General features: G+C 40.4%; 1 pseudogene; it reads left to right on the top strand.

Moving 5' to 3' along the window:
- Positions 1-2,772: 2,772 nt before the first annotated feature.
- LOC109219919 lies at positions 2,773-13,099 on the top strand (annotated as a pseudogene).
- The last annotated feature ends 13,818 nt before the right edge of the window (positions 13,100-26,917 follow it).

The following is a 26,917-nucleotide window of genomic DNA, read 5'->3' as shown; positions in this document are numbered from 1 at the left end:
TGGCTATAAATAAATATTTGTAGTGTATGGCTTATCTCACATTTTGGTGTTTAATGTTAATATGTGCGATTTTTGAGCTTAATTAAGTTATTTTATGTGTAGGATCATTGGAAGATGAAATTGAGTGAAGGTTGCACACAAGGATCCCGAAAATATAAGAAAAGAGCACGAAAAGGCGAAACTGAACGAAGCCAAGGACCAGGCGCCAGGCAAGGCGATGCCTGGCTCCTGGCGAGCAGAATCTCGCGCCAGCCTCGCGCCACGAGTCCTATACTGCGCCAAACCAGGCCTCGCTAGGATAGAGGCCTGGTTCCTTTCCCAGTCCGCGAATTAAAAGTTTCCTACTCGTTTTTGGACTTGGAGACTCCAACCCTAGCCTATAAATACCTCCTAAATGTGATTGTAAGGGTTGGTGATCTTTTGAAGGCGGCAAAGGCTTAGAAACACGAACGAAGCACAGATTTCATTGATTCTTCCATCCTCCATCTAGTATTCATAGCTTTTATGTTTAAAAATAATATTTTGATTGTTATTATGAATATGAGTGGCTAGAAACCCCTTACTCTAGGGTTATGGGATGTTATGGACTATTGTTATTTGACAATTGATGATATTGCTTGAATTATCATATTAATTTATTTATTCAATTTTGGACATAGTTATTTTACTGCATAGTTAACAGTAGAATACTATCTACGAATTTATAGTTGAACTCGAAAGTATGAACTATAAATTGATCAACTATAAATTGTATATAAGATTGAATAACGTAAGTTCTTGAATGCAGGCATCGGAGCTTTCTTTTAGGATAGACATATTTTAGTTGTCTTAATTGGTTATTATTGCTGGAGGTGCATATTCATTCTAGTTAATTCTAATTCTATAGACGTATAGTCTTAGGTTGACTTGAATAGGCAAGCGAAGCGTCGAAAGAACTTCGTGAGCATTATAGTGTCTGTTAATCAACAAATTAGATAGAACAAGCAATTGAATCAACCGGAAAAATGCAATAAGAGAGACATTAATTCCATGACCGGAACATTTCCATCTCACCGAATTCTCTCCTAAGTGTTTATTTGCTCGATTTGCATCCTTGTTTCCTTAATTATTTCTTAGTTTCGTAGTAATTATTAGTAGTAAAAATCACAATCATTTTTTTCATAACCGCTTGAACAATTAACTTATAAGTAATTTAGGTTGGACAATCGTTAATCATAAATCCTCGTGGGACGATACTTTCTCATTACTTTATTACTTATCGACCGTATATATTTGCGTGTGCATTTGGCCCAATAGTTATTCGCTACCTGTTATTTGAATTTATAGTTGTAGGACTACGATGTTAATCAACAACGTAATAGTTTACTCTAGCTTAAAGAAACGAAAACCAAGAAGCACTTACTAGAGTGAGATACATGGGTTTCAAGTACAGCTAAAGTTAGGATTTTGAATTCATGACTTATGGCTTCTAGATAAGGCAGTTTATTAGATTCTAAATATTTTGTATGCATATAAATAATTTTATATAATATAATATTCCCTATTTATTTTATTTTATGACATTATTATTATTATTTGAGAAGTCAAATAAAGTTCTTTTTTATTATATTTTTTCAAATATGTTTTAAATATTTTAAAATATTATCTATTATGACTTATAGTACTTTTTATTTAATTTCTAAATAGGTAAAATCTATTTAATTTTTTTGAAAATTCTATGTCCAAATTCACAGCAAGAATTTGTCAGTTTTAAGCCAGTACTCCAAAAGGTTCACATAAAATGAAATGGAGGGAGTAATACTTATTGATCACCCAAATATATCTATACCTAGTTTGTAACGACCCGACCGGTCATTTTGCTTTATGGATCTCTATTTCCCTATTTAAGACTTTCTGTATATACTTTTACTGTTTTATGACTCGCGGGGATGGTTGATTTGGTTTTGAAAGGATTCGGGTTGAATTCGAAACACTTAGTTCCATATTAATGGCCTAAAATGGCCAAGTTTGACTTGAGTCAACTCTTTGAGTAAACGATATTGGAACCAGAATTTGAAGGTTCCAATAGGTTCGTATGATAATTTTGGACTTGGGCTTTTGTTCGGATCAAGTTTCAGGCGGACCGAGAGCATTTCAACGCTTATTGTTGAAAGTTGGCATTTTGAAGGTTTTAGAATTTTCTAAGTTTGACTTGAAGTGGATTTTGGTGTTATCGATGTCAATTTGGGATTCCGAGCCTTGGAATAGATTTGTGTTGTGATTTATGACTTGTGCGTAAAATTTGGCATCATTCTGAGTTTTCTAGAATGTTTCGTCGCGTCAGGAGTTGGTTGAAATGAGTTTAAGCTTAGAAGTTGATTAATTGGATTTTGAGGTGCAATTCGAGGTTCCGGTGTTATTTTATGTGTTTCGAGGCTTCGATCAAGTCCGTAGTATATTTACGGACCTGTTGGTACATTTGGACGGGGTCCCGGGTGGCTCGGGTGTGTTTCGGACCATCCGGAGCAAGTTAGAGCTGGTTGAAAACTGTTGGTGTGCTTCGCGATTGTGAAGAAGGAGTTTTGGAGGGGCAGCTGATTCCCTACGCAAACGCGAAGAGAGGTCCACGATCGCGAAGGAGGACCTGACTACTTTTTGCAAACGAGGAGGCAATATCGCGAACGCGGAGAAGGCAGGAGAGGCGTGGGGCTGGTAGGCGGTTAGCCTTCACGAATGCGACTGGTGGAACGTGAACGCGAAGGGTAGGGTCAGTTGGGCATCACGTACGTGTCCATGGGGTTTCGAACGCGAAGAGGACCTGGCCAGCTGGAAGGAATTGGCCTTCGCTATCCTGTGGCATTTTTCGTGATTGCGAATGAGGAACCACTGGGCAAAGTTGGATTTATTACGAGACTTAGTCTCATTTCTCTCATTTTGCACTTGTTCTTGGACGAATTTGAGAGCATTTTATGGGGGATTTTCATCAACATCACAAGCTAAATGATTCCTATCAATTCTTGAGTTAAATATATAGATTATGGGTAGATTTAACATGGAATTAGAGAAAATTTGTGGAATTTTTGTTGGAACCTAGGGTTTGATAAATAATGGGAATTGACCACTAAATTGATGATGGAATTGAGAATAAATTATATATTTGAGTTTGTGAGGTCATAGGTAACGTTTATCTTCGAAAATTTTAAGAATCCAGGCATGTCGGCTCTGGGGTGACTTTTATGGACTTTTCGAATTTGGTTGGAAAATTAATTTAATAGTTAAATTGTGAACTTTTGAGCATATATTGATTAGTTCATATGAATTTTGAATAGTTTCGGAATGCTCGGCATAGTTTGGGAGTTGTAGTGAGGTTAAGAGCCAGATAGTGAACTTGGAAGTGAGGTAAGTCTCTTGCCTAATCTTGTAAGAGGGAATTATACCCTTAGGTAAATTAATTGTTGTGTGCTACTTGTTGTGGGAGCTACGCACGCAAGAGGTGACGAGAGTCCGTACGTAGCTATATTCATGCTATGTTCGGGTAGACTTAGCTTCACATCAGGCCTTAAATGTGTTATTTGTATATATACTGTATATTTTATTTCTTAATTTGTGAACGAGATTGAGGTTAGAATATAATATTGATTGAGCCTCTTACTTTGGAAAATTGTGGAATATTTGATAAACAATAGATTTGTGTCTTCTCGACTCACATGTATTTTCGCGAGTGAGGTAGTTTCTCTATTCTTATGGGATCAGGTCATTTTCCTCGGTAGTGTTGCCTATTACTCTTATGGTATCGGCCCATTCGCCTTGGAGATACTGTATATCACTACTCTTATAGGATCGGGCCGTTCACCTCAACAGTACCGAGCATCACTTTTCCTATGGGATCGGGTCGTTCGCCTCGGCAAACTCGTGCTTAATACTTGAGATTGGATTTGGTTTGATTTCAACGGAGTTTGTGCCTTCGATGCCGGTTATGACATTCTAGTGATTTTATATAGATCCAGTTGGAAATTTACTATTAATATTTTATCTGTTTTGATGCTACTTGTTGTACCTCCTCTATGTCTACTTTATGTATTTTATTACTGTTTGACCACTAGTAAGTGTCAAGTCGACCCCTTGTCACTACTTCTTCGAGGTTGTAACGACCCGATCGGATATTTTGTGTAATTGCGCCACGTTTCCCCTTTTGATGCTTCACACATATGTGTTTATGATTTTATAACTTGCGGGGTCGGGTAGTTTCGTTTCGAGAATCTTTCAGATTGATTTGGAGCTTTTGATGCTTGATTTAGAGGTTTAAATTAGAAAATATTGACCAAACTTTGACTTTTGCGAAAACGAACTCTTAACTGTGTTTTGATTGCTCCGATTGCTTCTTATCATGATTTCGGACTTGGGTGTATGTTCAAAATTAATTTTGGAAGTTCGTAGGTTGATTTATGTTGATTTACCGAAATTTGGCAATTTGAAGTTGAAAGGTTTGATAGTAGGTTGACTTTTAGCTATCGAGCTCGGAAATTAATTTTGGGACTTGGAATAGGTCCGTTATGGTATTTAGAACTTGTCTGCAAAATTCGGTATCATTTGGAGTTGTAGTTCTATAAGTTCTAAAAATTTATTTTGAAATTCATGTGTTTTAGTGTTCAATTCGTAGTTTTAGATGTTATTTTTGTGTTTTGATCGCACGCACGAGTTCGTATGAAGTTTTTAGACTTGTGTGGATGTTTGATTTGGATCCTCGAGGGCTCGGATGAGTTCCTGACATGTTTCAGAATGGTTTAGAACTTAAAATAAATTGTTAGTGTATTGTTGCTCAGTTATCGCAATTGCGAGCACCAGCTTCGCAATTGCAAAGGTGACAGTAGGGGGTCAGATGTCGCAAATGTGACTTCCCCTTCGCATTTGCGAAGGCAGTAGGATTTTAGCTTGGTTCGCATTTACGAACAAATGTTCGCTTTCGCTATGATGGCCAGTTCGCAATTGTGAAGCCTTTTCTCGCAATTGCGAGGATGCATGAGGCTATCAGGGTTCGCAAATACGACATCTGCAGCTAGTTAAAGGAATAGGAGACGGGATTTTAGAAAATATTCTCTCATTTTTGAACCCTAGACTCGGTAGGAGGCGATTTGAAAAGGAGATTTTCACCTACAAAGTTAGGGTAAATGATTCTAATCTATTTCTAATCGTATTCTACCAGTATATCATGGATTTAATTTTGAGCTAGATAGTGGATTGATGTTCACTGTAGCACTATCTGACCATGAAGGTTAAGTTAGTGTACCATGTTTTTAACATCAAAACCATGTGAATCAAAGTTAAAATTTTCAAAACTTTGTCAAGTTTTTGAAAAATAAGATTTTGAGTTTTTAGAGTCGATTTGGACTCATTTTGAAACTAATAACATATATGAGCTCGTGGGGTCATAAGTAGTCGGAATCTACCATTGGACCCGGGTTTTGACCGGGCGGGCCCTAGTTTGACTTTTTATTGACTTTTTGAGAAAAGTGTAAATATCTTAGCTTTATCTATTGTAATTGATTTTCCTATCATTGTTTGATTATATGAATTCGATTTTTGTTAGATTTGAGCCGCGTGGAGGCGAATTTTAAGGGAAAAGCTAATTCCGAGTGTTGAATTGGCCTAGTTGAGGTAAGTATCTTGACTAACTTTGTGTAGGAGAACTACCCCTTAGGATTGGTATTGAACTATTGATTAATTCATTTGTGCTATGTGAAAGCCGTGTACGCAAAGTGACGAGTGGGTACACGGCTTGTACGTTGTATTTGACCATTTTAGGCTACTTAGACTATTTTCACGCTTTAATAGAAATGCCATATCTTGTTCTAAATTCTCATAGTCAATCTATCCCTATTCGTGTTAGTCTATCCTTACATACCTTAGTTGACTTGTTTAACACTTGTTCTACATCCTACTTGATAAATTTCTCTCATGCTATAGTTGAACATGTTGCCTCTTTTATTGTTACATGCTATCTCTTCATTGTTAATTATCATTATTTGAAGTTATTGTTCGTGTTATCTCCTTCATTATTGATTATCATACTTGATGTTATTGTTCATGTTATCCATTTCTTGTTGATTTCCATTATTTGAAGTCATTGCTATGCGTTATCTCTTCCATTATGAGTTATTCTTGTTTAATATCATGGTTATAAATTATCCCACTATGGAGATATTGCTGTTGAAGTTCTGAAATCCGTTATCACGTTGAGGCAAAATTGTTATTGTGGAAACATCTTCTTGTTGAGCCTTTTAAATTCATTATTATTGTTGATATTCTTGTACCCGTTGTGGTGGAGCCATGGGCTATAGTTGGGAAATATTGATATTGTTGATTGTTGGCAAGTTGTTATATATGTGCATTTGTGGTGCGAGTTGTTATTGTAATTATGTGATATTGACGTGCATGCGGCGGTATAAGGCTTGGGGTTAATGTGCATGCGGGGGTATAAGGTGGGACTTATGTGCGTGTTGATTGCAGGGGGACTACGTGAAGCCACACGGCATCATAAGGTGGGCTAAAGTGCGTGTAGCTATTTGGGAAAACTATTTTCAAAACCTATTTTGAATGTATAGCTCACGCGGTGATATAATGAAAGATTGTGATTGAGATTGTGAATTGTGAATACGAGACGGTACCTCGGTTGTGATTCTTGATGTATATATACAGGTACCTCGGTGGTGATCCTTATTGTACACTAGGCGGTACCTCGTTGTGATTCTTGTTGTTTTGTTTTTTCTTGTTCTTTTGTCAATTATTGTCCGTATATGATCGTTGTGGTTCTCTTTACTGATTTCATTGCGTTATTTCCGTGCTTACAATTTCGGTATTAGTTCATGCCGTTAATTGTTTCATATTAGTTATTTCTCCGCTTTTCATTATTTATCTTTATTACGATTTCATACTGTTTATATATCTTAGTAGGTGTCTTGACCTGGTCTCGTCACTACTCTATCATGGTTAGGCTTGATACTTACTGGGTACCACTATGGTGTACTCATACTACACTTCTGAACATTTTTTGTGCAGATCCAGGTACGTCAGCTCGTGCCGGTCATTAGAGATCACCTGTTAGCTGCTTTACGAAGACTTCAAGGTATGCTTGCTCGGCGTCCGCAGGCCTCGGAATCACCTTCCCTTATTTTTATTTGCTATTGTATTTTCTTTAAGACAGTGATGTAGTAGTTATTCTAGTTTTACTTTGTAAAGCTTATGACTCAGTCCCATCGATCTTGGAAAGTGTATTATTGTTGATTCCGTTTTCGGAAGTTTATATCAGTTATTCAACCTTGTTTTAGTATTCTGTTAATTATTTCCATCAAGTTATTATTAACTGTTAGGCTTACCTAGTGGTAGAGATTATGTGCCATCACGACATCATTCAGACGAAAATTGGGGTGGTAGTATTAGAGCTCTAGGTTCATAGGTATTACGATCATAAGTAGGTTTAGTAGAGGCTTGCAAGTCGGTTCGGAGACGTCTGTACATATCTTCAAGAGGCTATAGAACTGTTAGGAAAACTTCACCTCTTTGATTCCTTATCGTGCGAATTGGTTAACTTCGAAAACTGAATCTTTGGCTTTCTATTCTCCCACGGATGGTGGGGATACGCATTGTTGGATCCGACAATCAGACACCCGCACCCTCTGCTAGAGTCGCGAGAGGCCGGGGCTGGGGCAGAGGCCGAGGAGGGGCACATGGTACAGCCAGAGCACCTGCCCGAGCTGCGATAGAGGAGCCACCAGTAACTCCAGTTGGGGGACAGGCACCTGAGGCGCCTGTTGCCACCCAGCACTTCAGGAGACCCTCACACACTTCTTGAGCATGTTCGGTATCTTAGCTCAGGCAGGGTTGATTCCACTTGCACCAGCCACATCATAGGCTGGGGTAGGAGCTCAAACTCCCATGGCCCATACCCAGAGCAGCAGGTCCAGGTTGATCAGGCAGGCCCCAGAGGTTATACCAGTATATCTTGTTGTTCTAATTCAGCCCGCGTTTAGGGCAGCAACATCTGAGGAGGATTAACTTAGACTTGAGAGGTTCAAGAAGTATCACCCTCCTACTTTCAGTGGTTTAGCTTCAGAGGATGCACAGAGTTTTCTTGAGGAATGCCACCGTATTCTCCGTACTATGGTATTGTGGAGACGAGTGGGGTTGCTTTCACTACTTTCCAGCTGTCCGGAGCGGCATATCAGTGGTGGCAGATGTACAAGGAGGGTAGCCCAGCCGATGCAACTTCATTACATGGACTCGGTTTTCAGAGTTGTTCTTGAGAGAGTTTGTTCCCCATACCATTCAGGATGCATGGTGCAAGAGTTTGAGCAGCTACGCCAGGCTAATATGACAGTGTTGAAGTATGCTATACGATTCAGTAATTTGTCCAGACATGCACCTACCTTGATTTCTACAGTCAGAGAGCGAGTCCGACGATTTATCAAGGGGCTCAACTATGGTATTAGGTTCAGCATGGCTCGAAAGTTGGAGACAGATACCCCATATCAGTAGGTGGTAGAGATTGCATGGAGGTTGGAGGGTAAGCGGGGCCATGAGAAAGAGGACATGTAAATAAACACCCAATCGTAAACAAGAATTAGATTAATTACCCATACGGTTTACATACTAGGGTTGAGTCATAACCCTAGAGAAGATCTAGCTACTCATAATAGAAATTGAAGAAAATAAAGAAGAACTAATTAAAGCCATAATACAAGATTAAAATGATAAACTAATGTGATTTCATCCCAAAATTATCACAAATTACCAAAAGTAGTAAACTATACGGCTACAACTCAAAAAACTATAAAACTTGCCCTAAAAGTTTTTCCCGTCTATATATAGTGGCCCAAAATTTGCTGACAAAAATTCCCTTCGGGAGGTTCTGCGGCCGCACAATTCCATGTGCGGTCCGCACTTTGCTTGGTTCTGCATGTGGAGGATTTCTACAGCCGCATAATATGGTCTGCAGCTGCACTTCAGCTTTTGCAGCCGCATTTTTCCTTCTGTTGGTGCACTTTTGGCAAGGCTTCACACTTGTTCGTTTTGCACACTCTCTTAACTTTTTGAATTCTTGTCAGTGCGACCATGTTTTTCGGCCGCATAAATTGTGTGTGGTCCGCACTTGTTTCAATCATCATCTGAGCTTTAGCATCAGATCTGCGGCCAGAGAGATAATTTTGCAAGTCCGTGCTTTCTTCTGCTGTCATAGAATTACTTCTACGGACCGCACTACCTGTTACACTCCTTCTTGCCTTATGACCCACAACACTCCTTTTTGAGTTATATTTCTTCATCGAGGTCCAATTCTCCAACATTCCTACAATTTGCACAATTTCATTAGTTTCGGGAACAAAAGTCAACACTTTCAGACTACAACTAAAGCAAGAAGGTATTAAAAAGTGGTTAAAATCCATACTTATCAATCAGCAGTAGATTTGCTTATTTGACCGAGCTGCGAGAGGCGAGGTAGAGCTGCATTCTTGGCCGCTGTTTTGACTTGTCTTTTCTTATGTACTGTTGTTTCAGTTCAGACAGTATTCTTATTTAGTTTATCAGACTTGTATTCTGATGTAGAGCTCACGACTCCGTATTTACCAGTTTCTGGGAGATTTACCTTGTATTAGCGGTATTTAGTTATATTGAGATTTCAGACTTATGCTATTTCTATAAGTTCCGTTGTTCTGGTTCTTTATTGTTATGTTTCGGCTTGTCTAGCCGGTGTGTTAGGCGCCGTCACCACGAGTTGGAATTTTGGGTCGCGATAGTAATGTATAAAATTAGGAGAATTTTGATAAATAAATTTTAAATATTGTATAGGAACCAAAAAAAATCCCTATTTCCCTTCATCACCCCCACCCCCCCTCCTCCCCCCTACTAACCTCTCTCAAGCCCATAACTCCACTCCATCGACGCTCTATTCACTCCACTACAGTGGCTGAAACTCAAATACTAACACAATCACAAAAACCCCACATAGTTATGCTGCCATCTCCTGTTTAGGGTGGTGGGCCACCTAATCCCTCTTGTCGAAATCGCCAAACGACTAGTTTTACAATACCAATTCTCTGTAACTTTCATTCATTCTTCCTACTGATGGCCCCATCTCCAAATCTCAAAATACTTTCCTTTATGCCCTTCCCTCGGGCATTAATTTTCCACTTCTTCCACTAGTTAACTTCGACGACTTTCACCCTGGTGTGAAAATTGAAATGCGAATTTGCCTTATACTCATTCTCTTGCTTCTCTTCGTGCGGCATTTAAGTCGGTTGTTCAGTCCAAGAAAGTAGTGGCCTTTGTGGTTGATTTATTTGGTACTGCTGCATTTGATGTGGCGAATATGTCCCCCTATATCTTTTACCCTTCAACGGCTATGGCGTTACGTTGTCACTAGCCAGCCTTATATTTTCTTGCGAGTATAAAGACTTGCTCGAACCAGTTCATATTCCAGGTGAGAGACGCATTCAAAATTTTATGTTAATGGGTTTAAGGTGCTCAGTTAGATGAAAATATGAGATTAAAACTTGCTTATACCCATCTGTTGCATTTTATATATCATAATGTGTGTAGACCACAAGTTTTGAGGGAAGTCCCTTTTTATTTTAGTTTATCATCCAAAAAGGGTGAAATTTTTCCTTAAATACTACAAAATTGTTCAAATTTCCCTTCCTTTAATAATTAAGGTTAAAATATATCTATCGTTATTAAATTGGTCCAAATTTCATTATTGTTCAAGGGCAGATGCAATATTGAACCATCGGTTTTATCTGAACCCAGTATCAATTTTTGATACATATCATAGATTTGTGTTAAGATCTACTCAATTGCAATAAATAATAGGTCTGAACGCATAATATTAAACATTGAGTTCAAAACTAAGAACCTTAAAAGTTGAACTCATAGAGCTTAAATTCTAGATCCACCTAATTAACCTCTAAAGCCTTTAATTAATAGTACTTGGGTCTTCCGCATGTGGAAAGAGTACTAATTTTCAAGTTCTTGTCACGCATGCGCACTCTCACACACATATCATATATTTAATTTACAAATTTAGAGCCATATTTAACAACATACATTATCAATGTTCCAGGTTGCATGTCTGTGTAGAAATGGCATGGGGTAGCCATTATTTAAGTTGGTATTTACTTTTTTCCAGCATTTTTAATGCTTAGCAATAATAGCCACTAGTCTATTAAAATTAATATGAAAAGATTGTGTTACCCTTTCTTCTATCTCTTTTCCTTCCCAAACCCTCTATCAAGCCCGGGTTTGACATAAAAGTCTCTATCCAGTCTTCTGCAAATACTGGAACTAATTTGATCTAAGAAGATATTCTGAATCTGCAACTCGTCAATGTCCAAACTTCAAATCGTTAAAAACCTTGGATGCTCTTTCTTAACAATATTTCATCTCTTTGTTGAAACTACTCATGTATTTCAGTTCCTGCTTATATCATTCCTTTTTTCTTTAAATTTCGCCTAAATGATTCTAGAAGCATTTTTATTGAGTTATGAAAGTGGCCAGATATTTTACTTTTTCCTTTTAATAATGATTTTGATAATTGTAATCTTGATGTTTTTGGCGAGGCAAATACAACCAGTGTAATTCGAGGTGTTATCGGGTTACACAAAATGCATAGTAGAAGATATAAAGAGTCATGGTTGTGGTAGGCACTTGGTCCTGAACTTAGAGTTAGAAGTTCAAAAGTTAAGGACACTTGGTCCTGAACTTCGAGTTCCAAGTTCAAAAGTTAAGGACACTTGGTCCTGAACTTAGAATTACAAGTTCAAAAGTTAAGGACACTTAAACTTAGAATTACAAGCTCAAAAGTTAAGGACAATAGGTCCTGAACTTACAGTTACAAGTTTAAAAGTTAAGGACAATAGGTCCTGAAGTCCCGAACTTAGACTAACAAGCTCAAAAGTTAAGGACAACATGTCCTGAACTTAGGCTAAGAAGCCCAAAAGTTAAGGACAATAGGTCCCGGACTTAGACTAACAAGCTCAAAAGTTAAGGATACTTGGTCCTGAACTTACAGTTACAAGTTCAGAAGTTAAGGGCATGTAGTCCTGAAGTCCTGAAGTTAAGTTCAAAAGTTAAGGACATGTAGTCCTGAAGTCCTGAACTTAGAGTTCGAAGTTCAAAAGTTAAGGACATATAGTCCTGAAGTCCTGAAGTTAAGTTCAAAAGTTAAGGACATGTAGTCCTGAAGTCCTGAACTTAGAGTTCGAAGTTCAAAAGTTAAGGACATGTAGTCCTGAAGTCCTGAACTTAGAGTTACAAGTTCAAAAGTTAAGGACATGTAGTCCTGAAGTCCTGAAGTTAAGTTCAAAAGTTAAGGACATGAGCAGAAGGGTATTTTCGTCCGGGAAGTTAAAGTTTATTAAAGCAGTGACTAAAGACTAAAGACATTTAAAATAGTGACTTAAAAGTAAATACATGTGTTATTAGTGGCTAACTGTGCACTTCCCCCATGTCTGTGTGTACATGGGAAGGATCTTCCCAACCCGTTTCATGACAGGAGAAATGAGGCACACAAATGGGCTCTTCACCATACGAAGAGGTATAAAACGGCCGATGGCGGCATAATCTTAAACAGATTCAAGGATTTGGAACCTGGAGGCTGGAGCTATTAAATCACTACAAGAGGAAGAACCTGGTAATTATAAGCCAACCATTTACGCAATTGGACGTAGATAATATCATCACGATCCTTCTTTTTATACCGCCCGCTAGGGATGGACCATTTATACTAATAGATACACATAGCAAAGTTGATGATGAGTCATCACAATGTTTGAAATGGCTTGAAGAGCAGCCACGTAGATCAGTACTCTACATTTCATTTGGGAGTGGTGGGACCCCCTTACATGAACGGCTCATTGAACTTGCAATAGGGTTAGGCATGAGTGAACAAAAATTTATGTGGGTAATTAGATGTTCAAATGGTAGGATTGTCAATGGCACTATTTGCAATGAATTTGTGGAGAAAAATAGAACAACAATCATAAATAACTATAGAGAAAAAAAATTATTGATAAATATTGCGGGTTACTACTATGTTTATCCCTTTATTCTTCCTTCGATTTTTTATTCGTAATCAAGGGGCTTAGCAGCATACTTCTTGAACGTAGGATGATATGCATCTCCTTGATGTATTTGATGATCAAGAAGCATGTAACAGTACTCCATTTGGGTATTGAAAGTTGCTAGAGTTTTGAGTAAGACATATTTGACATGTCTATGATCTCTTAATGAATAATCCATGAGTTTTAAGGAGTTTCGGAGATCGTATATTTGATCTTTTTGTGCATATTCCGAAAGTATATTGGAATTGCTGAGATAGTTTTTGAAGGACATATGTAGCCTTATTTATAAGCATGAATTAAGATTTGGGTGAAGTAGCCATCAAGTAACATCCTTAATGTGCTCATCTTGTAGAGGCCCTAATCCAAATTTTATTTATATGGTAATTTGACAAATTTTGAATATTTACAAATATTTCTAATTTCAAGATTTATCGGAGCGTAGGCTTTCCGAAACCTAAAAACGAGACTTATAGCCCGTTTGACCAAGCTGCAAAAATCAGCTTATTTTGAGAAGTGCTTTTTTTCAAAAGTGCTTTTCTCAAAAGTACTTTTGGTGAGAAGCAGTTTGTGTTTGGCTAATTAGTTTGAAAAGCACTTCTGAGCAGCAATTAGTGTTTGGCCAAGCTTTAAAAAACTGCTTCTAAGTGTATTTTTCTCAAAAGTGCTTCTCAAAATAGTGCTTTTGGAGAGAAGCTACTTTTTTCTGCTTCTCCAAAACTGCTTCTGATTCTCCTCAAAAGCACTTTTTTTCCTTCCAAAAGCTTGCCAAATACCTCAATTTTTGGCCAAAAGTGCTTTTGGCCAAAAAAATTACTTTTGATCAAAAAGAAGCTTGGCCAAACAGGCTATTAAGTACGCCTTCGACATTGTATTGAGAAGGCCATGTGGTATTTTGTTAGAAACATGACAATCAGAGTATGTGAGTGGGTCCCACCATGATAATGACATTTCAAAAGTGATGCGGAACAATTTACGAGAGGGTTCAAAGTACAAAGGATTTACAGAAAACTAAGTAGAAAATGTTAGTAATAAGAAGATAAAAGTAAGGCCAAAACAAATTTGTGTAAAAGCTAATTCTACAAAGTAGGCGGAACCTGACATTTTTGTCCATTAACACGGACTGCGCTACAATATACGAGTCCAGAACCTTTTTATTGTTTTTTCGGACTACTGTGATGTTAATAAGTGTAAAAAAAAGTTTTTTTTTTATATATAACGCCAAAATTCCAGGCGCTATACCTTAACGGTAACTTTTGCCGTTAAGGTATAGCGTAAAAAATAATTGCGATATACCCTTGACGATTTGACTGTCAGGTTTAGCGTATAGAATTCATACGCTATACCTATAGCTCCAAGAATCAGCACGCTATACCCCTGATTAAATAATCCCCTTCGTCTTCCCCGACTAGAACTCCTCCTCCCCCATTTTTTTACTCCTTTCAATTTGTCTGGTCCCCCACCCCTTCGTTCTTAAAAAAAAATTGTGGGCTCCTCCCGTCACACAAAATGCTAAGAACGTAGGTCCCACATCGTACTAGAGCATCGTATTATTGTGGTTTGAGCGGGAGTTAGAATTTTTTGTGAATGGATTTTCCTAAAATCCTAACCCCTTTATATAGGAAATGGCTAGCCCGAGGGGCTGAAATTTTTGATGTATAGCGCTCTTTGAATGTGCGCTATACACATTTGAATTATTGTTATGTCAGTTAACTTATTGGTGGGCCCATAAACATGTATATCGTTTTAATTTCAGGCGCTATATATGTATAACATTTTAATTCCAAACGCTATACCTGGCAGTCAAGTCGTCAGAGTATATCACACAAATTTCCGGCGCCAAAAGGTATATCGTAATTATTCAGGCTCCGCGGCCGCGCTACTCTTTTACGCGGTCCACGGAGCAGAGATTCAGAGAGCCAAAATTTGACCACTTCCAAGCAAAGCGGGCCGTGTTCATTTCTGCGCGGCCGCGCCAACTTCCACCGCGGCCGCGCTACATTTCCACGCGGTCCGCGGTCCTCAACTTCAGAGAAGCAGAAACCAAGAGTTCAAGAGCCAGTGCGGCCGCGGTCATGTTTGCGCGGTCCGCGCTGACCCCGCAGGGGTATTTTTGTCCAGTTTTTTCAGCTCAGTATAAATAGGACCTTTTTCCATTTTAGGTCAAGTTTTATTTTCTGAAGCAGCTGAGCTCGTGAGACCGAATAGTTTAGCCATTTTTGGCACTTTTGCTCTTCAATATTGTATTTTCTTCCTAGCAATTAATTAATATGTTTACTTCTTCATCTATTTCTTTAATTTTTGCATCTAGCATGAGTATCTAAACTCACTAGCTAGGGTTGTGGCTCAACCCTAGTGTGGGTAATTGATGGGTGTTGCCATCTAAGGTTAGATTGATATTGGATGTTTGTTATTTGGGTTAATTTTAGGTTATAATTAAGGATTAGTGGTTGCAAACACTGATTCTAGCTTGGTGGGTTTAACTCTTCTTGAGAAAGAGAGTCTATGACCCCAAAATTGACCCAACAAGGAATTGGGATGGACCCATAAGAAATGGTAGTCCCAATTAACGGGTTAAATCTCGAGAGGGTAATCACCCTACTTGAACCCTAGTTGCTTGGTCTAATTGGCCTACCCAATTGGTCTCGAGAGAGTCAATTGGGCAAAATCACTCTCTCTACCGAGAGGTGTGAGAGTGGGTACAATTGTGCAACGGTTATAGTATAAGCCCCAAATATGTCAATCTATCCTTAGTAGCATCTACCCGTTAATTAGCCACCTAGGCAATGCCACGACCCTAGTGCCTCTCTCTATATTAAATACAACTTAGAATTATTTCCGTAGCATAATTTAGTTCTAAACATTAGTCTTATAATAGTAGATATAAAAATCAAAACCAAAGATGTTTGAAGTGATATTAGAAGCACAACCGCATCTCTAGACTAGACAGATAATACAACTCCACTACTAGCTCCCTGTGGAAATTCGATCCCGAACCACTATTCGGGTAAAAGCTATTGCGAACCGCTCTTCCTACCTTAGTGTAGTGTCGAGTCGGCAGCGATCACTTTTTGGCGCCGTTGCCGGGGAGCTTACGGTGTTGACTATCTGTTTGGTTAGTTTTGTGTTTTGCTTCTTTTTCCTTCTTGTTTACTAATTTTGTTTGTGTCGATCATTCGGGTACTATGGCTTTAATTGGAAACGACCCTCTTGGAAACGTGCTCGCGGGGGAGGAGGTAGAGGATATTGGAGATGAGGAGGTGCCTCTTGTGCCTCCCGGACCAAGAAGAGACCGCCAGGCCAATATAAATGGCAACGTTCCAGACCCTCCTCCACCACCTCCAAGAGCAGTTCCTCGGGTGCTGCCAAATCAAGGATATGCAAGTGCCATTGTTCCTCCCCGAATCCGAGCGGAGAACTTTCAAATCACAAATGTTATGTTGACCTTGCTCGAGCAAAGAGGGTATTTTATGGGCGCCTCCGACCAAAATGCCTACAAGCACTTGAAGGGGTTCGTAGATACTTGCTGGGGGAGCAAGCAAACAAACGTGTCCGAGGATGCGTTGAGATTGAGGCTTTTCCCGTTCTCTCTTCGGGGTAAAGCGTTGGATTGGTTAGAAAGGCTCCCTAATCATTCTATAACCACATGGGATGAATTGGAGGACAAATTTATTGCCAAGTTCTTTTCTCCAAGTCATATGGCAGCTCTTCGGGATGAAATTCTAGCTTTCAAGCAAATGCCAACGGAACCTTTGCACGAGATATGGGAACGATATAGAACAATGGTGAAGGAGTGCCCTAATAACGACATGACCGAGGCAATGATCCAGCAGACTTTTTATAGGGGCATCAACACCACGAATCAGTGCATTGTGAACCAATTAGCCGGTGGGAACTTTATGAAACTCTCTTACCAAGAAGCTTGCGATGTACTTGATGAAATGGCCGACACTTCTTCGGCATGGCAAAGCCGAGCAAATGTACCCCAAGGTGTCCCCACGGTCATCCATTTGCACAAGGAATTGAATTATCATGGCCAAGCTATTGCCGAGCTTACAACAACTATGAATCAGTTGGTGAAGGCGCAATTGCAACAAGTTCAAAACCCGCGTTAAGTCAATGCAATGGAAAGTGTTTCTATGCTAAAAAGGAGGCAAAGAGGTCAACAACAACCTCAAGGTAATGGTGAGCAATTTGACAACAATGATGGTGGTGGTTATTCGAATGAGTGCTATGATGATCAAAGTGAGGAATGTCAATATGTCAATAACTACCAAGGGAATAGAGGAAATCAAGGGAATCAACAATGGCGTCCACAAGGCATTTGGGGCAATGAACAAGGCGGCGGTAATTGGAATAACAATAACCAATAACAAGGTGGAAACAATTGGAACAACAACAATTGGGGTAACCAAGGTAACAATCAAGGCAATTGGAACGGGAACAATAATAATTGGAGCAACAACAATAACAATCAAGGAGGGTAGAATAATGGTGTTAGGGGGCAAGGCTTTCAAAGGCCCCCCATGTTCCAACAACCGAACAATCCACCCTCCTTTCAGTCGCAAGGGTTTAGTTCTTCCAGAAGTGATATGGGGCGGATAGAGATGATGTTCGAGCAGATGATGAAAAAGAACCAAGACTCTGATGCACAATTGGCTTCGCATAACACATCTATCCGGAACCTAGAAGTACAAATAGGCCAAATTTCTCAAGCTTTGAATACCCGACCTAAGGGTGCGCTACCAAGTGACACGGTAGTGAACCCGAAGGGGGGTAACAATCATGTAATGGCAGTCACAACTAGAAGTGGAAGAGGTGGTGAAATGCCGGCCTCAAATGAAAATCGAGTTGTGAATGATGATGTTGAGCTCCAAGAAGATGTGGATCCTTTGATTGCTGAAGATGTGGTTGAGACAAATGTGAACAAGGAAGTGAGAATAGATATTGATGAGGCCGAGGTGGAAACTCAAGAGGCCGCGAACCCATCTAGGGAGCACATAATTGATATGCCGGAGCCGGTGGTGCCAAAAACCAAGGCACCTTTGCCTAGACCACCTCCACCTTATCCTCAGCGGTTAGCAAAGCAAAAGAGTGACAATCAGTTCAAGAAGTTCATAGATATGATGAAAAGCCTTACAATCAATGTGCCTTTGGTGGAGGCACTTGAACAAATGCTGGGCTATGCAAAGTTCATGAAGGATTTGGTCACAAAGAAGCGTTCCATGGATTGTGAAACAATAAAGATGACGCACCAAGTTAGTGCGATAGTGCATTCTATGGCCCCAAAACTTGAAGACCCTGGAGCTTTTATTATTCCTTGCACTATCGACAGTGCGGAGTTTGCTAAGGCCCTTTGTGACTTGGGGGCTAGCATTAATTTGATGCCGTATTCAGTCTTCAAGACTTTGGGAATTGGGTAACCTAGGCCAACCTCGATGAGACTTCAATGGCGGACCGGTCGATGAAGCGGTCTTTGGGTATAATTGATGACGTTCTTGTCCGGGTGGACAAATTCATATTGCCAGCCGACTTTGTCATATTGGATTGTGAAGTGGATTTAAAGTGCCGATTATTCTTGGGAGACCTTTCCTAGCTACGGGGAAGGCTTTGGTTGATGTTGAAGCAGGTGAGTTGACATTCCGAGTGGGAGATGGGAAGGTGGTATTCCATGTTTGCAAATCAATGAGACAACCCAATAGCACGGAAGTGTGTTCACTTGTGGACATTGTCACATCTGTGATAGTGGATGACACAAGTTCCATGATAAATGTTGAAGATCCTCTTGAGGCCGTACTTCTTGGCATGGATGTCGATGATGATGCTAGCAGAGTGGAGTGCGTGAATGCATTGCATGGTATGGGTTCATATTCATATGAGCCTAGGAAGTTATCTTTGGATCTTGAAAACCGCAAAACTCCACCAACTAAGCCATCCATTGAGGAGCCACCGGTGTTGGAGTTGAAGCCACTTCCTCCACACCTCAGGTATGAATTTTTGGGCTCTAATTCAACTCTTCCAGTTATTCTTTCTTCTTGCCTTACTAACTTGCAGGTTGAGGCCACTTTGGAGGTGCTTCAAAGGCGAAAAAGGGCAATAGGATGGACTCTGGCGGACATTAGGGGAATAAGCCCCGCATTTTGCATGCATAAGATCATCTTGGAGGAGGATGCAAGGCCGTCCCTTGAACATCAAAGAAGACTCAATGAGGCGATGCAAGAAGTGGTAAAGAAAGAGGTTATCAAGTGGCTTGACGCCGGTGTGGTTTATCCAATCTCTGATAGCTCGTGGACTTCTCCGGTCCAATGTGTTCCAAAGAAAGGAGGGATGACGGTGGTGACCAATGACAACAATGAGCTTATTCCCACTCGAACCATTACCGGGTGGAAAGTTTGTATGGACTACCGGAAACTCAACAAGGTGACACGCAAGGTTTTCCCTTGCCATTCCTCGATCAAATGCTTGATCGTCTTGCGGGGAGAGCATTCTATTGTTTCTTGGATGGGTACTCGGGCTACAATCAAATTTTAGTTGCCCCGGAGGACCAAGAGAAGACTACTTTTACATGCCCTTATGGTACATTTGCTTTCTCCCGGATGCCATTCGGGTTGTGCAATGCTCCGGCGACCTTCCAATGTTGCATGATGGATATTTTCACCGACATGGTGGAGGACATATTGGAGGTCTTTATGGATGACTTTAGTGTGGTTGGTGACTCTTTTGAAGAATGCTTGGTAAATTTGGATAGAGTCTTAGCTCGTTGTGAAGAAACTAACCTAGTTCTCAATTGGGAAAAATGCCATTTTATGGTTGAAGAAGGTATAGTGTTGGGCCACAAGATTTCAAAACATGGGATTGAGGTAGATAAGGCAAAAATTGAGGTGATTTCAAGGCTTCCTCCCCCTACTTCTGTCAAAGGGGTGAGGAGTTTTCTTGGGCATGCCGGGTTCTTCCTGGCGGTTTATCAAAGATTTCTCGAAGGTTGTAATCCACTTTGCAAATTGCTAGAGAAGGATGCCAAGTTTGTTTTTGATGAAAAATGCATGGAGGCCTTTGAACTCTTAAAGCACAAGTTGACCACTACCCCTATCATAACCGCACCTCATTGGAGCTTGCCCTTTGAACTAATGTGTGATGCTAGTAATGTTGCAGTGGGGGCGGTGTTGGGTCAACGGGTTAACAAAATGTTCCATCCCATGTATTATGCAAGTAAGACTATGAATGAAGCTCAATAGAATTACACGGTGACGGAGAAGGAGTTATTGGCCATTGTATTTGCCATGGAGAAATTTCGGCCCTATCTTATGGGGGCCAAGGTGATTGTGCACACGGACCATGCCGCCCTTAGGTATTTGATGACCAAGAAGGATTCCAAAGCAAGGTTGATGAGATGGGTGTTACTTCTTCAAGAATTTAACTTAGAAATAGTGGACCGGAAGGGAAGTGAGAACCAAGTTGCGGACCATTTGTCCCGGTTAGAGGAAGAAGGGAGGCCATGTGACGGTCTTGAGATAAATTATGCATTCCCCGACGAGCAACTTCTTTCTGTGTCAATGTGTGACATGCCATGGTTCGCGGACATCGCCAACTTCATTGTGACCGGAATTGTCCCGTGTGAGCTCTCTTCCAACCAAAAGAAGAAACTCAAATGGGATAGTTTGGATTTTTATTGGGATGATCCGTACTTGTTTAAAATTTGCACGGATGGTGTGATTAGAAGGTGTGTCCCGGAAGGTGAACAATTGAGCATATTGGAGGCTTGTCACTCCTCCCCCTATGGTGGCCATAATGGAGGGGTGAGGACGGCTTCAAAGGTCTTGAGTTGTGGTTTCTATTGGCCAACCTTGTTTAAAGATGCTAGTGACTTGGTAAAGAGATGTGATGTATGCCAAAGCGCCGGCGGAATTTCAAAAAGGGATGAGATGCCTCTCAATACGATTCTCGAGGTGGATATTTTTTATGCTTGGGGCATCGATTTCATGGGTCCTTTCGTGAGCTCTTGTGGGAACACTTATATTCTCGTGGCAGTGGACTATGTCTCAAAGTGGGTGGAAGCCGTGGCTTTATCCAACAATGAAGCCCGAAGTGTTGTGGCATTCTTGAAAAAGAGTATCTTCACAAGGTTTGGTACCCCTCTTGCTATCATTAGTGATGGGGGGTCTCACTTTTGCAACAAGGCTTTCGACTCATTGCTTGCTAAGTATGGAGTAAATCACAAAGTGACCACCCCCTATCATCCTCAAGCTAGTGGTCAAGTGGAAGTGTCCAATCGAGAAATAAAGAGTATCTTGTCCAAGACGGTAAATGCTAATAGAACCGATTGGTCGAAAAATTGGATGACGCTTTATGGGCTTACCGGACGGCTTACAAGACCCCAATTGGTATGTCCCCGTACTGGTTGGTGTTTGGGAAAGCTTGCCATCTTCCGGTGGAATTGGAGCACAAAGCTATGTGGGCCTTGAGAAAGTTGAACTTGGAATGGGATGTTGCGGCGAATCTCCGTGTTGAGCAACTTAATGAGCTTGATGAGTTTAGATTTCATGCCTAATCCAGCTCATCCTTGTATAAGGACAAGATGAAGTATATTCATGACAAATATGCTCGGGGAAAGGAATTCAAGTTTGGTGATATGGTTCTTCTTTTCAACTCGGCTGAGGTTATTTCCGGGAAAGCTCAAGTCAAAGTGGAGTGGGCCATTTGAAGTTGTATGTGTGACTCCGTTTGGTGCTCTTGATCTAAAGAACAAGAATGGTGAAGTTTTCCGGGTTAATGGATATCGTGTCAAGCATTATTTGGGGAAGTTTGATGACAGCCATGTGGTGGCACTCATTCATTTGAAGTGATGTGATGGTAACATGCATCGTGCCGCGACGTTAAATCAGGCGCTTCTTGGGAGGCAACCCATGTCTTTTTCTTTATCTTTGATTTTCTTTGTAGCTTAGGATTTTTGAGCTAATTGTTTGTGAAATGTTGCAGGGATTGTGTTGAAGCAGTGCAAAACAAAGGAATAACACTGGTAGTCTCTGAAGTTGCCAGTGCGGACCGCGGTGCACTTTTGTGCGGTCCGCGCTGGCATGTTAAAAATGCATGCTCTCTGAAGTTTTCCATCGCGGCCGCGGTCAAATTTGTGCGGTTCGCGGTACAGTTTAACGGGGTCGCGCAAGGTTGCCTTTTGAAACTTCGGATATTAAAACCCAGCGTGATCCGCAGTCGCTTTTGTGCGGCCGCGCTGGTAGGTGAGTGTGGGGCCCCCAGTTCTTCTATAAATAGGACCCAAGGGTTTCATTTTACCCTTTTCGCACTTTGACCACCCAGAGCTATAGTATACTGTTCATCCTCTTTTGAGACCTTTTTTCTTACTTGCTTGGACTACTTGCACTCATTCTTCACAGACTTGGTAACATTTCATGCATTTGTAATTAATTAATCTTTTATTTTCATATTTTTTATGGCTTGCCCAGTAGTTTAGCTTCTTCATTTTCTTTAACTGTTAGTTTAGGTTAGTTTAAAACCAGGGTAATGCATTGAATAGGCTTAATCAATGAGTGAACTGAGTAGGGACAAAGTAGGTATAAAAACTTCAACAAGAATGGCAATATATGCACCCCTAACTTAGAACCCATAAACCCTAGCTCATCGCGATCCGCGGTCACTTTTGCACGACCGCGCTGCCCTAACGCGGTCCGCGTTACAATTTTGTGTGGACCGCGGTGCTTTTGTGATTGAAAGGTAATAGTCTCCAGCGCGGCCGCATTCATGTTTGTGCGGTCCGCGCTGGCCCACCGCGGCCGCGCTGCATTTTTGTGCGGAGCGCGGTTGGAGATTCAGAGAGTGTTCATTCTGGGCCTTTGCCCAGCGCGGACCGCGGTCAAGTTTGTGCGGTCCGCGGTGCCTCTAACGCGACCGCACTCCATGTTTGTACGGTCCGCGGTGCTAGGTTCTGCAATCTTTTCTGATATTGTCTCTGCAATCTAATTGATACATCTATTTCACTGCATGTGCTTAAACTAACAATGTTAGATGCTTATCTTTGCAGATAATGGTTAAACAACGGGGCGCCAAACAATCACAACAACCCGGGAGAGGTGGTTCCTCCCGAGGGGGTAAAGGAAAGCGAATTGCAAAACTCACTCCCTAGGCTCGGGAGAACATCAAAAAGACCCGAAAATTGATAAGAGCCGCTGACAAGGCTGCTTCACATTCATCGGGGAGTGAGTATGTGCCCTCAAAAGATATCTCCTCCGATTCAGTCCCAACGCATATAACTGACCCCCTCCACCTAGCTGACACCCCTTCACCATCACCCACCTCCAAAAAACCAGTGAATATAGTCTCGGATTCTTCTAACGAGTCCGCAGCCGGTAGTGAGCAATACTCCACCTCCCTCACAGCTTCACTATCTGGGGAGAGTGCAGGCAATGATGAGGGAGGTGAACCTCAGATTGGGGGTATTGAGAGAACTAGGAAACCAGAAGTCTGGGAGGATCGATTTGTCAGTCAAGTGGCATTTCACAAGTTTAGGGAATGGTGGCCGTTGAGGAAGTTGATACCGGAGAGCACTTTTATTGACACTGACCTTTTACCCCACAACCCGAACGTGCAGAGAGAGTTCAGAACAAGATGGGGCTGGGAGTTCTACATGGAGAGGTGCATTGATGCTAACGAGCACATGGTCAGGGAGTTCTACTCCAATATAGCTCACATAGTCAAGGATACCAAGGTGACCAAAGTTAGAAACAAAACAGTGTTGTTTGATGGGAGATCGTTAAATGAGTATTTGGGGTTCCGTGATGAAGATGAGTCCCTTTATTTGGCAAAGTTGGCAATGGGAGAGTAAGTCCCCGTGGTTGGCCCAGTACTTGTCAATCCCAGGTACTATGCCAGAGTGGTTGCAAGCAGGGAAGAAAATATTCAGGAAGACATTCAGCTTTGAGGCTCGACTAGCGCGACCACTAGCGCGATCGCGCTAGTCAAACCCGGGAAAAATGTCTTTTTTCACATTGGAGAAGGTATAATTGTTTAGGCCCAACCCTACTTGGTATATATACATGAAAAAAATGGTATTTTGAGAGAGGAGGACGTTTTTGAGAGGAAAACACAAGCACAGAGCCGCCGTGGAGGCCGGGTTTCATCTTTTCTTCCACCAACTTAGTCTTTTTATGTTTCTTTGTATGATTTGTTGTTTTGCTACCATGTCTATGTGGAGCTAAACTTCAGGTTCTAGGGTTGTGGTTCTTTCATGCCTATTGTTATTTATATTGATTTTGATTTCTTAGTTTATCATATTGGTTTATTTGTTTAATCCTGCACTTAATTATTTGATTGCTTGATCACCAATTGAATACTATCTACGAATCTTGAATTGAACTCGAAAGTGGGAATTCTAGATTGCATATAGGATTGAGTAGAGCAAGTTCTTGAACCTGGGCATCGGGGAACGGATTCGCGGTTAGGATAGATATATACCTAATTGCCTTGCTTGGTTAATTTACAGGAATTATAAATGCGTTCTTGGTTGACGGAAGACTTTTATGGCCCGAATTTCTGGGCTTGTCATGGCCTGACCTCTTGGAAATCTGAATTTGAATATGGGAGTAAGGGTTGGTATTGGGACGTATATTCTCGATTAGGCGAATATGCGGAACGACGTTGTCTTCTAACAACGTTGGTGAATGATTGGTCTAAGGAGAGAGATGATCTTGCACATAAAATTGATAATTTTGGCTAGGTTGTGCATAACTTGGATGCAAATTTGAGTGCAAAGGTTGATGCATGTAATGACCAACAATTTAATGATGAGTTGTGTGAAGCTGAAAAAAATCTTCTAGACCAAATTGAGGAGCTAAAACGAGAATACCAATTACTAGACCATGTTTTTCTTGAGGATGCAAATATTGAGAAGAGTGCTCTAGAGTCATGTGAGGGAGTAGATAATATTACGTTGGGAGACTTGAGTGTGTGTAAATATGGGGATGCAAATAGTAGTAAAATTCATGAGCTAGGACGCATTAGACCTAATTCCAATCATTTTTCCACATTGCGTTTAGATAGTAAGATAGTAATCGAGCCATCTAAGCCAATGAAAGGGTCAAAGAGTGAGGATGAGAGCGCCTATATTCTTGAATTTGTTGTGCCAAAAAGCAAAAATTACATTCCTCATCTAAAGGCCGAGGTGCAGAGTGAAAAATTTATTACTTGGCCTGGTTATCTTTGTTGCCCCACCAAAGGTGCATAGCCACAGACTGGATGCCATGTTAGGGGTACAATTCATAAGTTCAAGGCGGAGACAAAAATTGATTCAAGTCGTGCCGCGACTTTAAATTAGGCGCTTGTTGGGAGGCAACCCAGCTTTACTGCTTTCTTTTATTTTTATTTATTTTTGTGTATTTTATTTTTCTACTTTGTAGCGGTTTTTGTAGGATTATGAGCATAGAAGAAAAGCCACTGAAAGTGTGCAAAAGTGAGCTATGTGGCTGAAATAAGTGTGGGGTGACCGCACAAAGGATCGTACCTGGGAGAAGTCTGAGTATCCCGTGAGCTGCTAATGCTTCGGCCTTTGGCCTACCAGGGAGTCTCTTTTACCCTCTTGTTATTTTTAGTGTGCATTGATGACATTGCACAATTTTAAGTGTGGGGTGAGGAGATTGTCTGGGTGATTTTCTGTGCTATGTTAGCTTAGTTATAGTACTTGTTCTTAGTGTAGTAAATTTTTTTGAAAAAAAAATGAAAAAAAATAAAATCAAAAAAAAATCAAAAAATTTTTACTTTTCCCGACGATGGATTTTGTGGATAGCTTTCTTGAGGGATTAAGGTCCAATAAAAAAATGAAAAAGGGTGAAAAATAGAAAAAATTCAAAAATGTGTCTTTTATTTTTTTTAGGTAGCAATAATCCCCCATGGTTTTTCTTTGTGACTCGGTTCTTTTCCATGGGATGGAGTTTGAACCGGGTAGTTTTTTTTTTTTTTAGAGTAGTTTAGGGAATAAAATGGAGGAAGAAAGATGAGATAAACCTAGGAGCCCTTGACTTGTTTGATAGTAGCATATTTAGGCTTTGGCATGTGTAGTATCTTCCCTATGATTTGAAATTATTGATGATGCCTTGCTTACTTGGATAGCATGTTTTGTGGCGCCTATGTCTCATTTTCTTGACTTATGTTCACTTTGTGCTTAATGCTTAATATCTCGTAGCTCCGTGAATACTTGCATTTGTTTGAGAGTCGGAATAAGACCGCTCTTAGTGAGTCATGTGCCATGTGTGGTGAGCTTTTTGTGTAGTCTATGTATTGTACTTGTGTCTAGAACTTGCCCGGTATGTGAGTTGAAGCGAAATTTAAGGTGATGCTCGGTTTGAAAAATGATTTTAGGCTTTCTTTGATCTTTTGAGCTTATTGTTTATCACAAATAAAATCTATCCCTAGTTAACCCTTTTGAGCCTGTAGACTTTTATTTGGCACCCACATTACAAGCCTATACCCTTTTTATTCTTAATTGACATTGTTTTGATCCCTTTTCCTCTTAAGCACTTTAATTGTGAGATGAGCTCTAAAAGAAGTAAGAAGAAACTAAGTGTGGGGTGGCTTTTGAGTGAAACCAATAAAAGGAAGAAAGATGCACTTGTTTAGTAAAATAATACACCACTAGCAGAAATTGAAAAAAAAAAGAATAATCTGAAGGAAAAAAAATAGAGATGAATACATTGTTGTCTTGTTCCTGCTAGTGGGTATGAATTAATGTAGTGCTTAAAGAAGAAGGGAGCATTTTTGGGATGATATTGTTTGTGAAAGTGAAGTGGATTGAAGAATTTGCGCTTAAAGTTGATTATGTGGTGTGT

The sequence above is a fragment of the Nicotiana attenuata genome, unplaced genomic scaffold (assembly GCF_001879085.1).
Source record: "Nicotiana attenuata strain UT unplaced genomic scaffold, NIATTr2, whole genome shotgun sequence".
In the NCBI taxonomy this organism is placed as follows: Eukaryota; Viridiplantae; Streptophyta; class Magnoliopsida; order Solanales; family Solanaceae; genus Nicotiana; species Nicotiana attenuata.
Note: the sequence above shows the minus strand (reverse complement) of the source record. Positions and strands in the feature narration are given on the sequence as shown.